General features: G+C 36.2%; 1 protein-coding gene across 1 annotated transcript in view; it reads right to left on the reverse strand.

Annotated features, from left to right (window-relative positions):
• Positions 1–26,302, reverse strand: part of FBXO11 (F-box protein 11) — an 86,340-nt gene that overhangs the window by 27,827 nt on the left and 32,211 nt on the right. The gene's annotated exons all lie outside the window — the stretch shown is intronic.

Below are 26,302 nucleotides of genomic sequence, written 5' to 3' on the forward strand. Positions count from 1 at the left end.
ATTATAAAAAGAAAACTAGAATAAGAACTTGGGTGTTAAGACTGGAATTGGAGGTTATCAATGTGAACTCATGGTTTTCTAATACATAAATACATATGTAAATGTTTGGATGTGGATAAATGTACCTGCGTATATTTCCTAGCTCTGTCCACTGACAGAACCTAGAAAGCAGTTGACACTCCAGTACCAATGAGTATGACTAACATTTGGATCTTGGCTTCTGATAACATTTTTTATAAAAAGGATAAGGGCTCCTTGGAGAAATGGCTGATTTTAGGTCGTTGGAAATTACAAAACAAGCCTGGAATATCTTGTGGCAGAGAAAAGAAAATGCTCAAAGAATGATGAAGATGTGTCAAAAAGACACAGAGGTCAGCTTAAATGATCACTCACTAGCAAAATTATGTTGGAACATCAAAATTCATAATGACAGTGAAAGTATTATAATCCAATGAATAGAAAGCAACCCATAAATTCATATTGCTAGAGATAAATAGTTAACTTTAAAGTTTGATATGGAATGGCACGTTTGAGTACCTCCCCCCAAATACTTATTAAGTAGAAAGGGAAAAACAGTAACTCGATAGCAGAGATGCCCATCAGACACTGCCTTAATCAAGTGATCAACATGACTATCATCAGTAGGACAAACTGAAACTGTGTGCCACCTGATAGCATACAACAGGATCACAACTGCTATGATAAAGATATATATCCTAAATTTAATTTGAGGAAACCTCAAACAAGCTCAATTTGTTCTAATTTGTTTTGAATAATCTTCAAAATTGTCAAAGTCATGAAAGTCAAGCAAAGTCTAAGGAACTGTTCCAGGTTGAAGAATATGGAAGAGATATGGCAACTAACATGGTTCTGAACTGGATCCTTTTGCTAAAAATTTGCCATTATGACAATTAGTGAAACTTGAATGGGAGTTAAAAGATTAGAAGGTAGTAATGGGTCAATGTTAACTTTCAGATTTTAATAGCTGTAGTACAGTGATTTAGGAGAATATCCTTGTTTGTAGGAAACATACACCCTAACGTATTAGGAGGTAGCAGGATAACAGGCTGGCAACTTACTTTTGTGGGGGTTCAGAAGGAAAAAACCTTCCTTGTATTATACTTTTAAGTACGAATTGTTTAAAAAAAAAAAAAAAAAGAGGCTAACAGAGGCACCTGAGTGGCTCAATCAGTTGAACGTCCAACTTTAGCTCAGGTCATGACCTCACCCTTCATGAGTTCAAGCTCTGTATTAGGCTCACTGCTTGTCAGTTCAGAGCCTGAAGCCTGCTTCAGATTCTATGTCTCCTTCTCTCTTTCTGCCCCTCCCCAACTTGTTCTTGTTCTTTCTTTCTCTCTCTCTCCCCACCTCCCCCCAAATAAACATATTGATTTTTTTTAAAGCTAATCAATTTGAGTAACATATAAAAAGTTTTAAAATTCTGCTTGGAAAATTAACACCACAAACATAATCAAGAAGCAACCTATTAGGAAAAAAATTTTTACAATACATGTCACAGAAGGGTAATTTCCTTATTTTATCTGCATGCCTACAAATCAATATGGAAAAGAAACAATTCAATAGAAAATCAGGCCAAGGACATGAATAGACAAGACAGAATTAAGTTTAAATGCTAATAAAAATGACAATGAGATTAAAAAAAATGTTTATATATTTTGAAAGAGAGAGCATGCACAAGAAAGAGAGAGAGAGCGTGTGCAAGCACACAAGGGGGATGGCCAGAGAGAGGGGGAGAGAGAGAATCCCAAGAATCGTGGGGCTCCATCTCACAAACCATGAAATCATGACATGAGCTGAAACCAAGAGCTGGATGCTTAACCCATCGAGCCACCCAGGTGCCCTGACAATGAGATTTTTTACGTGGCAAGTTATCAAATATCAAAAAGTGTGATCAAATACTAGTATCATTAAAGGATAGCATGAGGGAAAAAAGATTCCTAATTGCTTTAAGGAGAGCAGTTTGGCAATTGCTATTATTAATAAGGAATTCCATTTCTGTGAATTGATTCTGCACCTATATTCACACATATGGGCAAAGTAGTATGTACCAAGATATTCACTGCAGTTGTTTATAATACTGCGGGATAACAATCAAAATGTTCATCAATAACTGTTAAATAAACTTTGGTACAGCTATACAATAGACTATTATGCGGTCATTACAAAATACAAAGCAAGGACAGGGCTCCTGGGTGGCTCAGTCAGTTGAGTGTCCGACTTCGGTTCAGATCATGATCTCACGGTTCATGGGTTTGAGCCCCACACTGGGCTCACTGCTGACAGTGTGAAGCCTGCTTCAGATCCTCTATTTCCCTGTCTCTCTACTCCTCCCCCGCTCAGGCTAAGATAAACAAACATTAAAAAAAATTAGATTTTTGTACAATTACGGAAGTTGTTTCAGGTTCTAAGCCATATGCCTAGGTTTTAATGCTAGCTCTATTTTGAAAATGCCTAAGACCACATATCTCCCATGCCCATATATGCACTAAAACTCCAACCCAGATCCCTTAGGACATATAGTCCAGAACCAAAAAGTCCCTGTGCTATTTTATACAATAGCACCTACTCCTACTTACTGCTTTGATTTGACTTCTCTCATTTCTGGCTTCTTCTTTCCTTCTTTAGAGCTTAACTACGCATTTACATTTCTGTCCTTGTTTTGTGTTACATTTCTGTATGTTTGTGGTAGGTATGCATGTGGGGATAATATCTCTATCACCCTGGTTATAATGCTGCTAGCAATCAGTTTCTACAACACTCAAAAAAGTACATTCTCAAAACTTTTCATCCTATACAACCTTCTTCTCACCCCACTCCTATTCCTGTTTAAAATCGATAGATCTTGGGGCACCTGGGTGGTTCAGATGGTTGAGTGTCCAACTCCTGATTTCAGCTCAGGTCATGATCCCAAGATCATGGGAACTGAGCCCTGAATTGGGCTCCAGGCTAAGCATGGAGCCTGCTTGAGGTTCCCTCTCTCCCCGCCTCTGCCCCTCTTTCCCACTCGTGCCTTCTCTCTAAAAACAAACAAAAACCCTCAAATCTATAGATCTTATTATTACAGATACCTAACTCACTCACCCATCCTGCCCTGGAATCCTTTCCTTCTCACCATCAACACAGCAAATATTAAAGACTAAAAAGTAAGGAATTCAGAGGTACTAACAGAAAGAAAAGGTGTTGGTTAACTCAGCTGCACCCAGAAGTTCACACCAAACAGATACACAAAGCTACATAATTTGAATTGTGTAATGCCATAGTAACCTCAACTTCCTATCTGTAAACACTGTCTTGTTCTAAAGCACTCAAAGCTCAGTTCTAAAAGAACTGTTATTGATTCTTATTTGTGCTGAGGTAAAGAATCTGTGCTAAATTTCTATATAGTTCTCATAATAAATTACCACTGACTGTTCTAAAAGGTATTTAAAAAGGGGTCATTCTGAAAAGATCACTTGGCCACTACTGCAATATGAAGCAAAGGAGAAAGATTAAAAAACAACTCTAGTCATTAGTATTCTCTTCATTTTTTGAATTCCTGTAGTACTGTATAATTATCTGTAGTAGTGTGTAAGTACCATATATTCTTTGCAATATCATAGCTACTTTATGTTATTATTTACTTTTTTGGTATATGCCATATTTTCTTGACAAAAATATAAGCTTTGATGGCCAGGTCTCTCATTTATATTTTTTCTCAGTATCTACTTTGTTGTCCAGTAGGTACTCAAAAAAATGTTGATTCACATCTATGGAGAACCTCTTCAATTCAAGGAGTATTCCCCAAAAACCATCCCTAGTGGTGAACTATGATGACCTTAGATACTACTTTACAGAAAATAAAAATCTGGACAGGAACTGCTTCATGTCTTTCTACCTTCAACTCCAATGAACTTATATACATGCACATGTATGATTTTTTGTTCCCTCCTAAAATTATGAAGTATTCCCAAGATAGATTTGGCACATATGAAGCAAATAAACAAACATTTTGTTAAATAAATAAATGAAACAATGAATAAAGTGAACGATCAATGGTAACTGCCATACTAGCTCCAATCCAAGAATCAAGAAATCATAAAATATTATTTATGGCTTTGTTCCAACAACGAAGTCTAAAAGCAAGCCCTCAAAATAATATTTTGTTGAAAAAATTTTAACTTTATAGTTTCACTTTTACACCTAGTATCAGAATGTCCATATTTAAATGCCAAGCTGTAATCTAAAACTAAAAAAAAAATCTCAATACAAAAAATGCTCAATTTCAACCATAATTTACAGAAAACATAATTTTCAGTTAGGAAATGTTCTCAACCAGAGAGGTCTAATAGAAACAGAATGTGATTCATATGTAAATTTTTTTTAAGTTTATTTTTTTAGTAATCTCTTTACCCAACATGGGGCTCAAACTCACAACCCTGAGATCAAGAGTCACGTGCTCTTCGGGGCGCCTGGGTGGCTCAGTCGGTTGAGCTTCCGACTTCACCTCAGGTCATGATCTCATGGTCTGTGAGTTCGAGCCCCGCGTTGGGCTCTGTGCTGACAGCTCGGAGCTTGGAGCCTGCTTCAGATTCTGTGTCTCCCTCTCTCTCTGACCCTCCCCTGTTCATGCTCTGTCTCTCTCTGCCTCAAAAATAAATAAACGTTAAAGAGTCACGTGCTCTTCTGACTGAGCCAACCAAGCACCCCCACACATGTAATTTTTCATATTCTAGTAGCTGTATTTGAAAAAAAAAGTGAAATTAATTCTAGTATAATTTAACCAGATATCTAAAATGTATTTCAACATTTAACCAATACAAAATTGAGATATTTTACACTCTTTTTTCATACCAAATCTTTGAAAATCAGTACTTATTTTTACCACATTTATTTTCAGACATGCCTTATATCAAGTGCTCAACAGTCACATGTGACTAGTGACTACCCAAATTGGATAGTGTACACACCCACACATTTTATTAAGACCTTATCAGTGCTCAAAAAGATAATAGTGTGCAATTTAAAGGGATGCTTACACACACACACAGATTTAATTTTATAATTTTTAGATTTTACTGTAAACCCAACATTAATATACCAGAGTCTTCACTATGAATAGGAACCAAGGTTTAAGCAAAGCCTTCTGGAAAATAAGCACATTTCTTTCTTTAGCTAAAAAATAATCTTTGAAATCTTTGATATTAAATACATTGAAAATTTATATTAGGATTTATTCCAACAAAAGAAGAGACTTAAGTCTATACATTCTGAAACTAGAAGAATACCTTAATTTTTACATACTTAACTATCTTAAAGGTTTACAAAAAAACTGTATTACTGCTTGGATGGGGTTCAAAATCTATACACTAGGTTATACACCAACCTAAAGTTAGAGTTTATGGAAATTAATTTACAGTGGTTTCCAACACCCCACAAATATTATACATATTCCACATTACTTACCCATAGCCACAGATCAGATTGGAAACTTAAGCAAATCTGTGCTAGTAACTGTGTGTTTAGAAACAGCTCCCAGTCTCACATTGTAAAGAACCACACTTGACAACTGTTTCTAACACAGTTGCGAACTACCACAGCTTTTTCCAACTACTAAAAAAATCCACTGAATAAACTGAAATCAAGATAAAATTCATTTAAAGTGTTTTTAAATATTTTACTTAAAACTTGAGCATGTTACTTAAAAATTTTTCTTAAATATTTTAAGGTAGAGAGTCCAGAAATAAAGTCATAATATGTAATTATTCAAGATATTATTACATATTCCATTCACATATTCAGTTATTAATTACACACATATACACACACTTCTGAATTTCCAAAACAACATGAACTATAGGGATTATCTAAGACTGGTAAAAGAAAAAATATTTACACTTTGACCACTGAATAATAATCTTTAGAAGCCACTTCTTTTATATTATCAACACTTACTGAAAACTCAAACAAGGCTTCATTTCAACAGAAAAAATTTAGACCAACTCATTCTAAACTGCCGAACATAAAGTGTGTTCAACAAATATTTGCTGAATAAATGTAGAATGAACGAACGAAATGTGCCATGCACCGTATGAGTTACTGGTGAGACAGAGCAACCATTAATTCTTTCAATGTCTGGTAGAATTTACCAGTGGAGCAGTCTGGTCCTGGGCTTTTGTTTGCTGGGAGGTTTTTGAATACTGAGTCAATCTCCCTACTAGTAATTCATCTGTTCAAATTTCCTACTTCATCATGATTCAGTCTTGGTAGGTTGTATATTTCTAGGAATTTATCCATTTCTTCTAGGTTGTCCAATTTGTTGGCATACAACTTCATTCTAATCTTCCAAAGCTAAAACAAACAAAAAAAAAACCTCTCCCAACTTTTGTATTTCTGTGCTCTCAGTTGTAATATTTCCTTTTTCATTTTTTATTTTATTTGTGTCCTATTTCCTTTTGTCTTGGTGAGTGTAGCTAAAGGTTTGTCAATTTTGTTATCTTTTCAAAGAACCAATTCTTAGTTTCCTTAATCTTCTCTATTGTCTTTTGACTCTCTATTTTATTAATTTCTGCTCTAATCTTTGTTATTCTCTTCCTTGTATTAAATTTGGGCTTTTTGTCTCTTCCTAGTTCCTTGAAATATAAAGTTGTCTCAGACTTTCTTGTTTCTTGAGATAGACATTTATTGCCACAAACTTTCCTTCTGAACTGCTCTTGCTGCATGCCACGTATTTGTCTGTCACAGTTCCATTTTTTTTGTCTCAAGGTATTTTTTGATTTCTCTTTTGATTTCTTCTTTGACCCACTGGTTGTTCGGTAGCATACTATTTAATCTCCACAAATTTGTGAATTCTCTGGTCTTCTTTATATAATTAATTTTCTAGTTTCATACCATTATGGTTGGAAAAGATGCCTGATATGATTTCAATTCTCTTAAATTTATTAAGACTTTTTTTGTGGCCTAACATATAATCTATTTTGGAAAATGAGTCTCTTGTAAGGCAGCATATGATGGGTCTTCTTCCTTTTATGATGGGTTCTTGTTATGTTCTACCAAGCATTCAAAGATTTAATATCAATTTTTCTAACCTCTTTCAAAAATAGAAGAGGACAAAACTCTTCCAAAGTCAAGGCAGACATTATCTTGATAGCAAAACCAGATAAGGATGCCACAAGAAAATTATTGGCCAATATCCCTGATGAACATAAATATAAAAATCCTCAATGAAATATCAGCAAACTGAATTCGACAATACATTAAAAGGAGCAGACACCATGATCAAGTGGGATTTATTCCAGGGATGCAAGAAGGCCTAACAGCTACACATCAGTCAATGTGATACACCACGTTAACAAAATAAAAGAAAAAAATCATATGATCATCTCAATAGATGCAGAAAGGGCATCTGACAAAATTCAACAACGATTTACGATAAAAACTCTCAGCCAAGTGGGTATAGGGAACATACCTCAGTAAAGGCCATATAAGATAAACCCACAGCTAACATACTCAATGGTGAAAAGCTAAATGCTTTTCCTCTAAAAACCAGGAACAACAAGACCAATATGCTCACTCTTGCCACTTTATCCAACACAGTATTGGAAATCCTAGCCAGAGTAATCAGGTAAGACAAATAAAGGCATCCAAATTGGAAAGGAGGAAGTAAAACTGTCACTATTTACAGGTGACATATTGTATATACAAGACCCTAAAAACATCAAGAAATTGTTAGAATAAATTCAATAAAGTTGCAGGATACAAAGTCAATACACAAAAATTTGTTGCATACATGAAGAATTAACTATTAGAAATTAAAAAGAAAACCCATTTACAAATGCACAAAAACAAAAAAATACCCAGGAATAAATTTAATTAAGGAGGTAAAAGACCTATATACTAAAAACTAGAAGACATTAATGAAAGAAATTGAAGAAACAAATAAATGGAAAGATATTCTGTACTCATGCATTGGAAAAATTAGTACTGTTAAAATGTCCATACTAACTCAAAGCAATATACAGATTCAACACAATCCCTTTCATAATCCCAATGGTATTTTTCATAGAAACAGAACAAACAATTCTAAAATTTGTATGGAACCATAAAAGACCCTGAATAGCCAGAGCAATCTTGAAAGAGGAGAACTAAGCTGGAGGCATCACACTCCCAGATTTCAAAATATATTACAAAGACATAGTAATTAAAACAGTATTACATTGGCATAAAAAGACACATAGATCAATGGAACAGAATAGAGGGCCCAGAAATATACCCACACATATAAGGTCAATTAATTTACAACAAAGGAGCCAAGAATACACAATGCAGATAGGACACAATAAACAATGTTGGAAACACTGGACAGCCAAATACAAAAAAATGAAACTGAACTACTAGCTTACACTACACACAAAAATAAACTCAAAGTGGATTAAAAACTTCAAACCGTAAAATTCCTAGAAGATAACATAGGCAATAAACTCCTTGACACAGGTCCTGGCAATGATTTTTTGAATTTGACACCCAAGGCAAACCAACAAAAGCAAAAATAAACAAATGGGACTACTTCAAAACTAAAAAGCTTCTGCACAGCAAAGGGAACAACAAAATGAAAAGACAACCTATTGAATGGAATAAAATATCTGTAAATCATGTATCTGATAAACAACTAATATACAAAATATATAGAGAATTCCTACAACTCAACAGCAAAACAAAAATGAAACCCTAACAATCCAATTTAAAAAATGGGCAGTAAATTAGAATAGACATTCTCCCAAAGACCTACAGAAGGCCAACAGATACATGAAAAGATGTCAACATTTATAATCATTGGGGATGCAAATCAAAAGGGATATCACCTCACACGTGTTAGAATGGCTATTATCAAAAAGACTAGAATAACAAGTGTTGGCGATGTAGAGAAAAGGATCTCTGGGGTGCCTGGGTGTGTCAGTCGGTTAAGCAAGTGAGGTTAAGCATCTGACTCTTGACTTCAGCTCAGGTCATGATGTCAAGGGTTCATGACTTCAAGCACCACTGTCAGTGCAGAACCTGCTTAGGATTCTCTCTCTGCCTCTTCCCCACCCATTCACACTTGCTTACTCTCTCAAAATAAATAAATAAACTTAAAAAAAAAAAACCAAAAGGATCTCTTGTGCACTTCTGGTGGGAATGTAAACTGGTACAACCACTATAGAAAAAAGTATAGAGTTTCCTTAAAAAGTTAAAAGTAGAACTACTATATGATCCATTTGGTATCCACTTCTGGATATTTACCTGAAGAAAACAAAAACACTAATTTGAAAAGATGTATACACCTCCCACCCCATATTCACTGCAGCATTATTTACAATGGCCAATATACAGAAACAACCTAAGTGTCCACTGATTGATGAATCGATGAAAAAATTGTATATATACACAATAGAATATTATTCAGTCATAAAAAAGGATGAAATCTTGCCATTTGTGGAAACACAGATGGATCCTGAAGGCATTACGCTAAGTGATGTAAGTCAGATGAAGAAAAGACAACTACCATATGATCTCTCTTACATGTGGAATCTAAAAGAAAATAAAAAACTCCAAACACAAAACCAACCCCTGCCCTGAACACCAAGTTCATAAATACAGACAACAGAATGACAGTTGCTAGAGGTAGAGGGTGGATGGTGGGAGAAATAAAGTTTTTGTCTCCAGGCTAAATAAGTCAAAAAAATAAATGAAATTTTAATTGAGAGAGAGAGAGAGAGAGAGAGAGAGATACATCTGAAGAAAGTAGCTCCAACGTTGGCAAACCATAAAAGGAAAAAAAAAAAAAGAAAGAATGAAATGAAATGAAACACAGCAACCAAAACAATATTGTACCTGCCCTCCAGGAATTCAGGAGAGACGCAGACAACTAAATAAGTGATGACAATACAGTATGTCACATGCTGTTAACAGGGATAAGCAGAAAGTACTATGGAAATATACAAGAATATCTAATCCAATATTAGATGATGTTGGAGTAGGATACTGGGGTATCAGTGAAGGTTTCTTGAAAAAATTCCAAAATGAGACTGATTACAATTGGGAATTAGTCAAGCAGGAAGAATAGTGTGTGTCAAGACCTGAAGGTGCTCACCTCCAGCACAGGTCTCCAGGAACTACAAGTTGCTCCATATGGCTGTATCATGTAGTAGGGGCTGGATTATGAAGGGTGCTATAAACACTTTAAAGAATTTAGATGTTATCTTGAAGGTCAAGGATTGTTACTGAATATTTTTTTAAGTTTATTTATTTATTTTGAGAGAGAGAGACAGACAGACAGACCGACCTAAGCAGGCTCCACACTGTCAACACAAAGCTTGATGGCAAGGCTCAAACTCATGAACCATGAGATCATGACCTGAGCCGGTCAGATGCTTAACCGACTGAGCCACCCAGGAGCCCCACCACTGAATGGTTTTAAACAGAGCAGCAAGCAACATGCTCTGATTTGTATTTTAGGAAGATTACTTAAACAGTGTAAAAACAACTGGAAATGGATGGTAATGGTGGTGGGAGACCAGTTTAGGATGCTATGGCAGAAATACAAATGAGAAGAGATAAACATGGCTTGAACTATGGTTAATAAAAAAGGAAGAAGTGAATAGATTTGAGATACATGCACAAGGTAAATTCATAAAACTTAATGAGTGAATGGATATGAGGGGCGGGTAGAGAAGAGGATGCAGCCAGGAGTAATACTGATTTGGGCAATCCAAGGGATGGTGCCATGCACTAGGGCAGGGATCTTTGTGGGCAAGCTAGGGATGGAATGGGGAGGAAAAGATGAGTTCAGGTTTGGGTTTTGAGTTTTGAGGTACTGTGGGACATACAAGTGGAGATTCTCAACAAAACTCAAGTTTCAATGAGTGATTTGAAGAGAGAATTTTATCACTTTGCAAATATACTATAGTAGGAGCAGAGAGTTACAAAGCATAGATTTAGCTATCCTTATTTACATACTATGATATAATATAGATACTTGATACTAATGTGCTATCCAATCCTTGAGAAAAAGCTATATAATGTATAATGGATTGTTACCTATTGAGGTCAAAATTATCAATACCACATATAAAAAATATCTGTGGGTCCCAGAATTGACAAGAGTTCGTAATTCTAGCTAGCTTGATGAAAAATAAAAGAATCTTTTTAAAGTTAGCAACTTTCATAAGTTTTAAGTAGCTTTAAGTGGATTTAGACAATGATATTATTCAAAAGCAACATTACATCTAAAGTAGAAGCTGATATGACCAGGGAATCAAGTGAATCATTAATTTAAGATCAGAATGACCATGGCACCAAGTCAGCAATTAAGACAAACCTCATTAATTATGGGCTAATCTAGGATTCATGTAAGTCAGCAAATTTTAAAAACCTGTTAATTTCCAACTATTTGTTAGTCACAATGAATATAAAGATCTGCTTGATTCAGTAGGAAGCTAGACATACAAACAACTGAATCACTATAATAACCACCATATTAAAGGCATACACAAGGTGTTAGGAAAATATGAGGTAGAGTACGTTAATCACCATATACACACAGCTTAAAAGAAAACAATTTAGCTTGTCCCTAATTTTATTTTCACATTAAATTTAGAAATTTTTAGAAATACCTTTTATTACTTTAGTTTTATAGAGAAGGAATACCAAGACCAGGAGAGTAAAGTATGAAAATCGAAATAAGAATAAGACTATTATAATCTAACAAGCATTAAATGCTTAACCTTTGTTGTCAACTCACTTGAGAAACCATTTTTCTGAAAGAAAGAAAATGGACCTCACGGAAGGGAGGGGAGGCAGAGCATCATCAGTTCTCTTTCTTTCATAGTTTTAAAGTTAGACCATAATTTCTAGAACTATATGATTTCTAGTAATGTTTTACAGATCAAGAGATTACCTGACAGGAAAGAATATTATCAGCCTGTTTTACTGACATTAAAGTTCAGGGAAATGCTGAAGGTTAGAAAGTTAGTAAGTGGAAGCAAAGTAAGTTTCAGCTCAATGGACTCTAAGTACAATCTTATGTATGTATGTATGTATGTATGTATGTGCGTATGTATGTATGTATGTATATATGTAATTTGAATGTCTCAAAAGTTTATTTTATAATATGAATAATGATAGTAATTAGACTAATAGTAGTAGCAGCAGTACCACTACTGCTACTAGTACTACCACTATTAGTGTACCTAATACTGAATACTTACATGTGGCAAACACTACTGTTTCAGATATTTTATACACATATAGGCATATCTCAAGAGATTTGCAGGTTTGGTTCCAGACCACTGCAATAAAGTGACTACCACAATAAAGCAAGTCAAATAAATTTCTAGTTTCACAGTGCATATAACAGCTATGTTTATACTATATTGTAGTCTGTTAGTTGTGCAATAGCATTATGTCTAAAAAAACAACATACATACTTAAGTTAAAAAATGTTTTATTGCTAAAAAATGCTAACCATTAACTGAGCTTTCAGGAAGTCATAATCACTGATCACAGACGACCACCACAAAACAATGAATAAGTTCAAAATACTGCAAGAATTATCAGAACACGACACATACACACAAAAAGAGCGAAATGCTGTTAGAAAAATAGCACTGATAGACTTGCTTGATGCAGGGTTGCCACAAACCTTCAATTTGTAAAAAATGCAGTATCTGTAATATAAAGTGATGAGCAATAAAACACAGTATCCCTGGGGCGCCTGGGTGGCTCAGTGGGTTGGGCGGCCAACTTCGGCTCAGGTCATGATCTCGCGGTCCGTGAGTTCGAGCCCTGCGTCAGGCTCTGTGCTGACAGCTCAGAGCCTGGAGCCTGTTTCAGATTCTGTGTCTCCCTCTCTGACCCTCCCCTGTTCACGCTCTGTCTCTCCCTGTCTCAAAAATAAGTAAAACGTTAAAAAAATTAAAAAAAAAAAACAAAAACACAGTATCCCTGTTCTAAGTCACTAAATCACTGTATCAACTCTATGAGGAACATATTATTATTTAAGTTTATTTATTTACTTTGAGAGAGAGATAGAGAGTACATATGGGAGAGAGGCAGAGAGAGAAGGAAAGAGAGAATCCCAAGGAGGCTCTTGTGCTATCCCAAGTAGCCCCAACATGGGGCTCAACCCCACGAACCAGGAGATCATGACCTGACCAAGATCAAGGGTCAAACGTTCAATCAATTGAACCACTCACACACCCCATATATTACTTTTTTAAATGTTTATTTATTTTGAGAGAGAAAGAGTGCACGCACACACACACACACACACACACACACACACACGAGCAAGATGGGGGAGGAGGGGCAGAGAAAGAGAAGAAGGTGAATCCCAAGCAGGGATCGCATGCTCTTAGCACAGAGCCTGACAGGAGGCTTGATCCCAGAACCATGAGATCATGACCTGAGCTGAAATCAAGAGTTGGACGCTTAAAACATCTGAGCCACCTAGGCTCCCTTATGAGTAACATATTATTTGATTCCTAGTTTACAGAGAAGGAAACCAGTCAAGGAAAGGTTAAGCATTTTGCCCAAGGTTATGCAATATTAAGTAGCAGAGGCAGAATCTGAACTCAGACTAGCTCCAGAGCCCCATACTCTTAACCACTGTACTATCTAAATACAAATTAGTCTTGGGGCACCTGGGTGGCTCACTCGGTCAAGATTCCGACTTCGGCTCAGGTCATGATCTCACGGTTTGTGAGTTCGAGCCCTGCATCAGGCTCTGTGCTGACAGTTCAGAGCCAGGAGCTGGCGTCAGATTCTGTGTCTCCCTCTCTCTGCCCCTCCCCTGCTCACACTCTGTCTCTCTCTCTCTCCCAAAAGAAAATAAAAACATTAAAAAAAGTAAAAATACATATATACATACAAATTAATCTTGGTAAATATTACTGGATATACTTATTACTAGGAGTATTTATCATACAGAAGAGTATCATGAAATAAAACATATTCTTTTGGAAATGTTTACAAGATTTAAAAAAATCATACTATTTCAGGTCTTTATTAAGTGTTAGTAAGTTAACATTTTATACAAAAACACCAAAACATATAAGTCAGACCCTTTATTTTCATAATGGGCACCTCTTTAGATCTTTTTGTATTATAAATATCAATAATACTTGGATACAGTATAGTACAGTGATTAAAAATACAGACTGGGAAAACGGTACTTATTTGGCTTAGAATCTTGGCTTAGTCGCTAGCTCTACAATCATGGACAAATTCCTTACTCTGTCTGATTTTCAGTGCATCCATAAAATGGAAATAATGGTGCCTACCTCATAAAATGTTGTAAACATTAATACTTAACACAGTACCTGGCAGAGACATCCATAAATGAGATGGGATGCTGAAAGTTAGCCAGGTCCACTCAAAATATTCCAGTTAGAAGCCTTTTTAATATTATCCAATTCAGTCTTCAAAAAAAAAAAAGCTGAAGTAGAAATAATAATTACTAGTACAAACTACCTATGATGGGTGTTCAGAGGAGTTCTTAAATAGCACAAAATATAATGTGAAATCCACAAATGCCATGGGCTGACCACAGAAAAAAATGAGTATTATCCCCTTTAAAATATCATTCTGGGAGGCTATAAAATTATTCCAACAATCCTGCCACAATTGAAGTATTTGTTACACTCATTTTTTTTTATTATAAAAATATGTTCACTTAGGAAATGTAAAGAAAAACACAAAAGGGAAAAAAGTTACTGAAAAATCCCATCACTCATAATTTTATTCCCATTAATGCTTTAGAATATTCCAGTTTTTTTCCCTATCAAATGATATAATTGAAATACTGTACATACTGCTTTGTATATCTTGCTTTTTAATTTTCACTGTACCATGAACATGAAGTATGTTTATAGGTCATGAAATTTTTTCTGAAACATGGCTATCAATGGCTACAGAATATAAATGTTCCATGATTTATTCCAACAGTCTCTTGTTAAATTTATTTAACTACTCCGCTCTTATTAAAGTTTCCATTTTTCCTTGGCCATTTTTGTTAATTTTTTCAATTCAAGACAAAAATTCACCCTTTCAGGAAAGATAGGATTTTTGACATTAGCTTTATGTCATTCAGTGTCAAATAAGATAACTTATTAATAATAACAGATACAAGCTGAAAAATAGTTGGTTTAGAGAGATTAACTTTCCAGTCAAACAGCTAGTAAGCAGCAAGGCTGGGATTTGGTTCAGACACAGTCTTCTGTTCCATACCACCTCCCAAACAACAACATCAACAACATAATCGACACTACCCAGCCACCAGCACTAATAACGTGCAGTTAACATTTTATCAATGTGCCAGGTAGTGTGATCATTATTTTACATATATTATCTCCATCTCCTGTGAAGCAGAGCTAGTATTAGTGCAACTTAGACTATTCTCTTCCTAGGATATGTTTACATATGTATTTACATCTATGTGTCTTTATTCACTGTGTTCTTTCTGCTTACAATATCCGTCTGTTTTCTCTCTACTTACATAAGGTTATATAGTTTAGTGTTCTGTCAAGTCCCATGTTCTCTATCTATAAAGCCTTTCCCAACTTTTCCATTTTTGGATTGCTTTCTAATTTTTTTTAATGCTTATTTACTTTTGAGGAAGAGAGAGACAGAGTAGGATCGGGGAGGGCCAAAGAGAGAGGAAGACACAGAATCCGAAGCAGTCTCCAGGCCCTGAACTGTCAGCACAGAGCCCGATGCGGGGCTCAAACTCATGAACAGTGATATTGGGACCTAAGCTGAAGTCAGATGTTTAACCAATGGAGCCACCCAGGTGCCTCTTGTATTGCTTTCTAATTGCAACTTATAAAAAGTCAAATCAAATGTAGAGTATTAGAAAGAAAACTACCTAGTTGTATCACTTTGGGCAAACCAATTAACCTCTCTATACCTCAATTCTTTGCCTGCAAACTGAGAGGGATGGACTTAGATCAGCAGTCTTCAAACTTCAGTACAGATGAGAATCATGTGGAGATCTTGTAAAAACACAATGCTGAGCTCCACCCTCGGTGTTCCTGAATCAGAAAGGGAAGAATGGGAGTAAGGATTTATACTGCCAACAAGTTCCAAGGGATGCTGCCTCTGCTGGGTCAGGAGTCACATTTTTGAGAATCAATGGGGCCACACACACAAAAAGGCTTTGAAAGCCAAGGTAAATGGTGTGGTAAAAAAAAAAAAAAAAAGGAAAATTTTCAATTAGAGTTGTAACATTTAATAAACCTTTTGTTAAGAGGTGGCTTAGGCAGCAATGGGCATATAAGAAACTAGGGTACAATAAAAAGACTCCTTCAATAATGGCAATAAACCAGAAAACCCTGGATTAAGGTGATGGTAGTAAAAAAGAGGAAAAAACAAACAAACCCAAATTGTGATTCAGTCACTCTTCTCTGATAAAGTTTTTGCAATTATCCAATGGAAAGCTGTATGTATACATACTACTATTATTTAGAAAACACAGCATGAAATCAGGAATAATTTTCTGCCACAGTAAAATCACTATAATATCAATAGGGATCTAATGTTCAAGTTACTTTCTTAGTACAGGTCAACTTTAAACTTTTTTTTTTTTTTTTTTTTAATGTTTATTACTGAGAGACAGAGAGACAGAGCATGAGCAGGGGAGGGGCAGAGAGAGGAGGAGACACAGAATTCAAAGCAGGCTCCAGGCTCTGAGCTGTCAGCACAGAGCCTGACGCGGGGCTCGAACTCACAAACCGCAAGATTATGACCTGAACCGAAGTCAGACACTCAACCAACCAACTGAGCCACCCAGGTGCCCCTAAACTTTTAAAAATAAAAAAACCTGGGGGAAAATGGCAGGATTGATAGACTCATTTTATCCCCAAGGCTCCTTACATTATTAGTAAGGAAATAAAAAGATACAAACCGCTACAAAAGAGAGAACAGGATAAAGCCATCAGTACACAAAAGATTTCAATGGATTTCTAGAAGACACAAAAATAAATGAGTGTTGACTGCGGAAGCAAAGCAGAAGAAGCTACTGCCTACTAAAGCATGTTAGAGGCTACAACTGAAGAGGGAGCTGTCAAATCCTCTCAAAACCTCAGAGGAGCTTTGAACTCTGAAAAATGCAATTACAGTAAAGGACAATCATGGTATGTGAATCTGAAAGGAATGACATTCACTGTTGATCAATAAAAGGAAGTCAAGTCTGATCAAACCACCACACAAGAATAAAGGGAGAATAAAGAAATTTCCAGACAGGCTGAGACTTAGAAAGTTGGTCTCCTATATAACTTTCCTTAGGAAGTTACTTGATGACATAGTTCAACAAAACTAGGCAGTAAATATAGAAAGAAGATGATCTGGGATCCAGAAATTAATCAAGTTATCACAGAAAAGCAACAAAGGGAAGAAATTCCAAGATAAAGGTTGTGAAGCAGGCCCAAAGGAACTACAGATCAGAAGAGGACTCCAAAGAGCTGCAGGAATGAAAATTTCCTAGAAATTTCATAGGGAAATTAACAGGTTAGATAGTAAGAAGCTTGGAATAACTTGAAAACATGATAAAGGCAACAGGTGAAATGTAAAAAAAAGAACCCATCAGACTAGTTAGGAATGATCTCTTTTGAGTGGCCTATTAGGGAGTAGAGAAAGAGAAACTAGCACATACTTGGCGCTACAGAGAAAAATATCTCCATATTCATAGTAAACACTCATTTTTCAACCTCAAGTCATTTTATGTACAAATCACTGAAAAACACTTCACTAACAACATGGCAAACATTTATTAACCTTGATAATGAGAATGTACAGCTGTAACCACCTTTGTGGTGAAAGGCAAGAACTATGAGTATCCATCCTCATCTTACAAAAGAGGAAGTCTAGAGATATTATTCTTAGTTGAGGAAATGTAAAATTAAGCTTTAAATACATGTTTCAAAGTTTTATTGGGTTGAGGTGAGTGGTAGGAATGCTGTAAGTAAATCAACACAGCAGAAATCAACAATGTTTAAATTTGATGGAGAAACAGAGTAAGATTTGATCAGCCAAAAGAGACATCATGCTACTTATGCACAGAAACTCATCAACTTTACTCAAAGTTCACTGCTTAGGACTCATTTATCTTTAGTCTATGTACACAGTTTTTTATTTATTAATTTTTTAAATGTTTTATTTATTTTTGAGAGAGGAGAGAGACAGAGTGTGAGCAGTGGAGGGGGCAGAGAGAGAGGGAGACAGGATCTGAAGCAGGCTCCAGGCTCTGACTTGTCAGCAGAGCCAAATGCAGGGCTCAAACTCAGGGACAGCGAGATCATGACCTGAGCTGAAGTCGGATGCTTACCCAACTGAACCACCCAAGTACCCCCGCACAGTTTTTTAAATCAAGGCATCAGATTTTCAAGTTTTTATACCCAAAAGTGCATAAACATTTGTTATCTAAAGACTACAAAATCAGTATATAAATTGCCCCAGTCAACAGAGAACAGGACTCTTGTTTGGAGAGAAGAGACATACATGACAACTAATGAACAAACTCACTCTCTCCCTCTTAATACACCAGAGTACTAGGTCATGTCTGACAATTAGAGACTATGAATATAAAATAAGATGCTACTTCTGTATTTATATAAAAGAAACTATAGAAGAGCAGTAAAAATAAATGTAGCTCAGAATCACAGGGGACGACTTCACAGAATAGACAGAGGTGCGGCTTGAGGATAAGATGCAGGAAGACTATGAAGGATGAAAAACTAGGTCTTCAGAAAAGGACATAAGAAAGCAAAAGTTAAGTAAGAAGCCCAGTGAGTCTGTCTTACTCAAAGCTTTCATGGGAAGACAAAGGAAGGTAGAGGAAAAAGTCTTCAGGAACCCAGAGGCACTGAATGAATATACAAAAGTGGCAGAGGTAAGAGTACAGAAATATTTTTCAGTAAGCTTATTTCCAAAATTACCAAGGAAACAGTCTGAGCATCAGAAATATAGGAATCACAAGGCAGCGCAGGCAGATTAAAAAATAACTCCATTATTTTTCTGCTTTACAGGAATAAATAGAAAATATATACATACTCAAATCTACCTTCAAGTTTTACCAGAGTAGATGAAATATCCTATTAAACAGCAGGTGGCGCCAAAATATTTTTTTTCACTAATGCTTTGAGTCATGTAAATCATTAAATAAAAGGAAAAAAACTTTTCATATTAGAACTGAAAAATATTTTTTAAAATTTATAAATTATCCAGATTTTCATGTGGTATCCCACAGACTGATGTCAATAACAATGTTCTAGAGCATGAATACTTCTTGAAAAACACAAGACTGCTTAATGCAAAAATCTGAATTGGAAGTACTTTGGGTTTTACTAAGTTTTACTTCTTACAAAGGAGTTACAGAGTAAACAATTAATGGCACTAACAGAATTTATTAGCAATATGGGTTATTTAAAGCTACCCTTTACAGAAATGTATTTCCCTTATTTATTTATTTATTTTTTATTTTTTAACATTTACTTATTTTTGAGACAGAGAGAGACAGAGCATGAATGGGGAAGGGTCAGAGAGAGGGAGACACAGAATGTGAAACAGGCTCCAGGCTCCGAGCTGTCAGCACAGAGCCTGACGCGGGGCTCAAACACACAGACCGTGAGATCATGACCTGAGCCGAAGTCGGCCGCTCAACCGACTGAGCCACCCAGGCGCCCCCCACTTCTTGATTCTAAGATGTATAAGGAGGAATACTACAACAAAATATATCCACTCATCTCAAAATCATCCAGAGCTCAAAGATTAAAATATAAAAATAATTGGAGATTTGGGGAACAACTCGTGTCAACATCAATGATTAATTCTGATGATGTCTGGGTTAGTTTAGGATTAAACTAATTTGCACTGATTGGGGTTAGGGGAAGGGGGGGGGAAACTTGGCAAGATTTAAAAGTAATAGCCTCTGGATGATTTACACAGAGGAAAAACAGCACATTTTCATAAATTCACAAATGGATGAGATCTCAAGAAAGATTTTGGTCCAATTTCTTGTATACAAATAGCTAAAGCTTTACTATGTCTTTCTTATCCGTAGCCCTCAAAGAAAATGTTTTCATAGTTACTTTTTCAGGATACCTGAGGGTTTTACACCCTTTAAACACCAGGAAATATTTTTTTAATTTTTAAAAAATGTTTTTATTTATTTTTGAGAGAGAGAAAGAGACAGAGCATGAGCAGGGGAGGGGCAGAGAGAGACAGACACAGAATCTCAAGCAGGCTCCAGGCTCCAAGCGTTCAGCACAGAGCCCGATGCAGGGATCGAACGAACTAGTGAACAGTAAGATCATGACCAGAGCCAAAGTTAGATGCTTAACCAACTAAGCCATCTAGGCACCTCAGAATAGAATTTTAATCAATCTTGACTGAAAATGTTTCTGAAGTAAATTACCTTAATCTTTTTTTTTTTTTTAAAGTTTATTTATTTATTTAGAGAGGGGGAGAGTGCACAAGGGGCAGAGGGAGGAGAGAGACAGAATCTCATGCAGGCTCCACAGTGTCAGTGCAGAGCCCAATCTGGTGCTCGAACTCATACACCACAAGATCATGATCTGAGCTGAAATCAAGAGCCGGACTCTTTTTTTTTTTTAATGTTTTATTTATTTTTGAGAGAGAGACAGAGTGCAAGCAGGGGAGGGGCAGAGAGAGAAAGAGAGACACAGAATCCAAAGCAGGCTCCAGGTTCCAAGCTGTCAGCACAGAGCCCAACACGGGGCTTGAACCCACGAACTGTGAGATCATGACCTGCGCTGAAGTCAGACGCTCAACCGACTGAGCCACTCAGGCGCCCCTCAAGAGCCGGACTCTTAACCAACCTAGCCACCCAGGTGCCCCTACCTTATTTTGTTTTTAGAAGAATACCCTTAAAATAATGCAACACTTGATTATAGAATTGTAGAGGGGAGATTCATGCTATTTTATTATTTTTATTACATTTATTTATTTTTTGAGAGACAGAGCACAAGTGGGGGAGGGGCAGAGAGAAAAGGAGACACAGAATCCGAAGCAGGCTCCAGGCTCTGAGCTGTCAGCACAGAGCCCAACGCAGGGCTCGAACTCACAAACTTTGAGATCATGACCTGAGCTGAAGTCAACGCTTAACTGACTGAGCCATCCAGGCGCCCCCCCCCCCCGGAGGACCCACTTATGAGTATAAAGCTATATTCTAGAATAAATTGTCCTACACTGCTGGGTTTCTTGTGTTACTCCTACAGTTTACAGATTTTTTTTCTCCCTTTCTTGCTGTCATGCTGTCAGCTGTCGCTTCTTCCAAGCTGTCCATTAGACTAACTATAAACTTCTCTTTTCTTGGATAATCTAAAATAATAGCTTGCTGGACATATCTTAATTAATAGGGTAAACAGGCACTAAAAAGGAGCTTAGGAAACTTTTCTGAGAATAAAGGACCATGAGTATTAGAACTATGTCATGCTGGGGCGCCTGGGTGGCGCAGTTGGTTAAGCGTCCGACTTCAGCCAGGTCACGATCTCACGGTCCGTGAGTTCGAGCCCCGCGTCGGGCTCTGGGCTGATGGCTCAGAGCCTGGAGCCTGTTTCCGATTCTGTGCCTCCCTCTCTCTGCCCCTCCCCCGTTCATGCTCTGTCTCTCTCTGTCCCAAAAATAAATAAACGTGGAAAAAAAAAAAAGAACTATGTCATGCTGCTCAAAGTCTTTATTGCTTTAGCCTCAGCGTTAAGGTAAATGAGATCGCTGGGCAGCTTTATTCCAAATAGTTAAAATACTTTTTATCATTGTACTCTGAGTGGTAAACTCATTTGCCAGATAGTACACAGCCAAAGGACCTCTAACAACAGCCACCACGTTAGAAATTGGCTGTATTTCCACATGGTTAATAAATTTAAATGACAATTATGAATACAGATCTTCCAATCCAATCCTTAATTAACAATTACTTTATCCTGAAGCCTTAACCAACGCTACCCAAACTTAGCCTCTTCATCAGAAATCAAATAAGTTAAACCAAAACCATTCTTTGTTCCATTGGAAAAAGGAAAAATAATTACGTTTTCTTCTTCCCTATTTTTTTTTTTGAACTGGGAAGTGTAGTAGAGCTCAAAATTAGTGGTACACTGAATCAGCTGTAGCTCCTGTAAAAACACATATATCCACAATTCACTTACTATGAAATGGGCATTGTGCTTTACTTCATAATATCCATTCCACTGCATATACATAGTCTGGCTATTTATGGTAATTCCATACTTTTCAAGGATGAACAGGACTAAGCCAATTTGGCCCAGTGGGGCACAAGAAGTAGTTTGCTTTTTTGGCTTCTGGATAGGAGAGGTCCTTCTCTCTTTTCCTAGTAGATACAAACAAGGATAGATGTTGCATTTTTTTATGATAGGCAGCCAGCCTAGGTCCTTGAGGAAAACTTAAGACAAAACTTACTATATGAGGTAAATTTTCTTACAGTTTAAGCCAGTTTGAGTGAGATTTAAGCTACATTCAAAAGCATTTTGAATTCTGAAAAAGCTCTACTGTTCATTACATACAACCAGGGCTGAAAGCCACAGGACTACAGAAGTAATAATCAGAAATTCAGAAGCAATTAAAGCAGAGTGATGTCAAGAACTGGGAAGAAAAGGGAAGAGTAAGAATCCAAACCTAATCTATGGGAGCAAACTCTTAACCATAAAAATGTGACTGCAAATTCAAAATATGCACACATGCACAATTCTTTCTTTGAATCCTCCTTCAACAGTGATTATCATAGCACTAGGCATACCAATACTGTTTAATAACTAAAATAAATCTAAAACAATTAGTACAAAGACTTAAATTAGCTTCAAATGCAATGTTCCCCTTGACTTCAAATCTACTTCAATATAGAAAATAAAACCAAAACACTCTCATTAAACTAGCTCAATATGATACTGTTTCAAGTTTAAAATGCCGCAGATGTGTTGGTACAAAAAAAAGCTAATGAACTAATTATTAAATGATAATTCTATTTATATGTTTTTGTCAAGAATAATCACTAGCTGATTTTATAGGTGTTCTGCTGTAAGGCTAATAGGGAACAGAATTAAATGAGAATATACTCTAATTTCCATAAGTATTCTTAAATAGCTCATTCACATGGCTCTGAAACAATCTAGTTACAGAAAACTTAAGTGAAACCTACATTCAGATCATAAGAGTCTCACTTTTGAAAAGTGTTCAAAATAAAGGGTCTATAAACAGATCTTAATTTATAAAGTACCTAAGTGAAAGTTATAATTTTATTTCAAAAGTTTCACAGTGTTCATTAGATACAGTATTTTGGGGTTGTGGCACAAAATTTTCAAAAGTACTGGCTCACTTTGAAAACATATAGCACGTTTTATTGGATCATAAATATAAACCTAAACATGTTTTTTTTTCCTTATATATGTGCAAAGAAAACATCTGGGTACTATTTTAACCTATTTAGAGAAAAATTTTCCTAACCTGTAAAAATAAACATAAGAACTAATGCAGTTTACCATCATATATATTTATGACAGTGTTTGGTACATAAGTACTCAATAAATACCTATGAATAAACAATCTGAAACAAAACCGGATTACATCATTGTGAGGGAAACTGCTATTACTTCAAATCTAGTCAACTATGTCTGTCACAAACCCTAGATTTTTAGCTGAGCAGATGACCATCTAGAATACAGCCCACATTTCTCAGCCTCCCTTACAAATGAGTTGGCCATATGACTTGGTATTGGCCAATGGAATATTAGCAGAAGTGTCCTATATAATTTCTGGAATAGGTACTAAAGGGAAGGAAAAGGGTGCTTCTTTACACTTTCTGCTTCCTGCTAGATAGAATGCTGGAACACGAGCTGGTATTTTGAAGCATAAAACAGAAGTCATGTGTTTAAGGATAGTGGAGTAAACAAAACAGAAGTAAGTATTGATCCATAAAGTCATGGTGGAGAGCCTTCATACTAACCTTACATGCTTACCTCCAGACTTTAATCACAAGAGAGGGGAATAAACTTCTATCTTTTTAGACAACTGTTGTCTTGGGTTTCCTGTCACTCTGACAAATCTAATTTTAATAGTCACACAAAGTAAAATATTCTCTACATTTGTATAAGAATCTTAAATACATTTAAGACATTAGTGGAAACAACATGGATTATTAGAATCAACAGAACCTGTTCAAATCCCAGCTCTGCTACTTAGCCATATGATCTTGGGCAGATTACTTCACTTCAATTAAGTCTCAGTCTCCAGAACTGTAAATGGCAGAAAACTATCTACCTCTTAGAATTACTATGAGGATCAAATATAATGAAGGGAAAATGAGGAAGCAAAAAGAATACAAATGTCAACAAAGAGTGCTAAGAAAAATATTAGCTGGCAAAGGGATTAGCTGGAATTTCTCAAAAGGTATTTTAAGACCTAAAAATAATGTAAAAGTAAGTAACTGGAACATGTTCTTCATTTAGTCTTTTATAGCATTCAACATCTATAAAGAATGTTGTATTACATGATACCTAAGCGTTCTTCCAGCTCTAAAATTCCATCACAAAATTATGTCAGCTCACAAAAGTCTATAATCTATCCTGAAAGTTTGCTTAAAAACTTTCAGCTCCATGCTATTCTTGTGAAAAAAAAATAAACACACACACACCTCCTTGATAACAAGTAGGATTAAACATGATAGGCCTTAATCACCTTCAGACTTTACGTACATAACACAGTGCTGACTCTGCAAAATGTACAGCGATCGCTAGTATCTTGTATGTGTACTCTCAAACAAAGTTGAAATTTCTAAGACTTAAGGCCTTTGGTGACACAACTTATAAATAAAGAGTTACCCTAAAGACTAAAAACAATTTTCTAATAGCTTACAGGTTATAGATTTTGGTTAGCACAGCTACCTTTAATTAAGTGCTTTAATTAATAAGTTAATTCTTTCTTCACTGCTACAATATAGCATCAGATATGCTAAGTTAAACTGCAGTAATGAACTCCAAAAATTTCTAGCTTAAAATAACAGAATTATTTCTTGCATACTTTATACCTATCACTGGTTGGTGAAGAGCTCTGCTCCGTATTATCCTCTTCTGGAACTCAGACTATGGAGCAGCCACTCTCTGAAACACTGCTAGTGGCAGCAGCAGAAGGAAAGAGAGCTCATACTGGCAATTAAATGACTGGCCTGGAAATTACACACTCATTTCCATTCACAACTCTTTGGCCAGAACTGTTGACATAGCCCAATGACAGAGGGGTCAGAAAATGCCAGATGGAGGAGAGCCAAAAATATTTAGTAAGCAGTATAAATAACTACACTAAATGCCTAGCCTAATGACACAGAAAGAGGTTAAATAAATGTTTTTTAGTGATACAGATTTGAAAAATTATTACTTCTAATAGTCATATCATCACTTAACAAAATTAGGATCTTAACAAACCTCATTGAAGTCACAACATTCTTCTTACAGAAACTACCAGACTCCAGGAGAATCCATATCAAATGCTTTGAGTAAGTGAATAAAGAATTGATAAGCATATCTGTATATTCTCCTAAAGACATACTACAGCTTAGGGAAAGAAAGATGGCAATGCTAGCCCAAATTCAGGCTTTTAAAAACGTTTAATTTATCCTAGTCAGTGTTAGTTTCCCATGCCATAATAATTAAAAGCAACAATTTTTCTTTTGTTTATTTAGTTAATTTGAGAGAGAATGCACACATTGGGGGGGAGAGGTAGAGAGAGAGGGAGAGAGAGAATCCCAAGCAGGGTCTGTGCCGTTAGCACAGAGACTGACATGGGCTTGAACTCACAATCCCTGAGATAATGACAGGAGTCGAAGAATCAGTTGCTTATAACTGACTGAGTCACCCAGGTGCCCCATAACAAAAAAAATTTCTTTTAAAGTTTATTTCTGAGAGAGAGACAGAGAGAGAGAGAGAGAGAGAGAAAGCATGAGCAGGGAAGGGGCAGACAGAGAGGGAGACAAAGAATCTGAAGCAGGCTCCAGGCTCTGAGGTGTCTGCACAGAGCCTGACACAGGGCTCGAACTCGTGAACTGTGAGATCATGACCTGAGCCAAAGTCAGATGCCCAACCAACTGAGCCATCAGGCCCCCCCACCCACCCCATAACAAAAATTTTAAAAAGGCTGTCCACATGAACCAGTAAGTTAGCAAGGGTCACATACTTAAATACCTATGTAAGTCACAGGTGAAGAAAATGAGTGAAGTGAAACATTAAGAAATGGTGGGAATACAGAGAAA

The sequence above is a fragment of the Lynx canadensis genome, chromosome A3 (assembly GCF_007474595.2).
Source record: "Lynx canadensis isolate LIC74 chromosome A3, mLynCan4.pri.v2, whole genome shotgun sequence".
NCBI lineage: Eukaryota > Metazoa > Chordata > Mammalia > Carnivora > Felidae > Lynx > Lynx canadensis.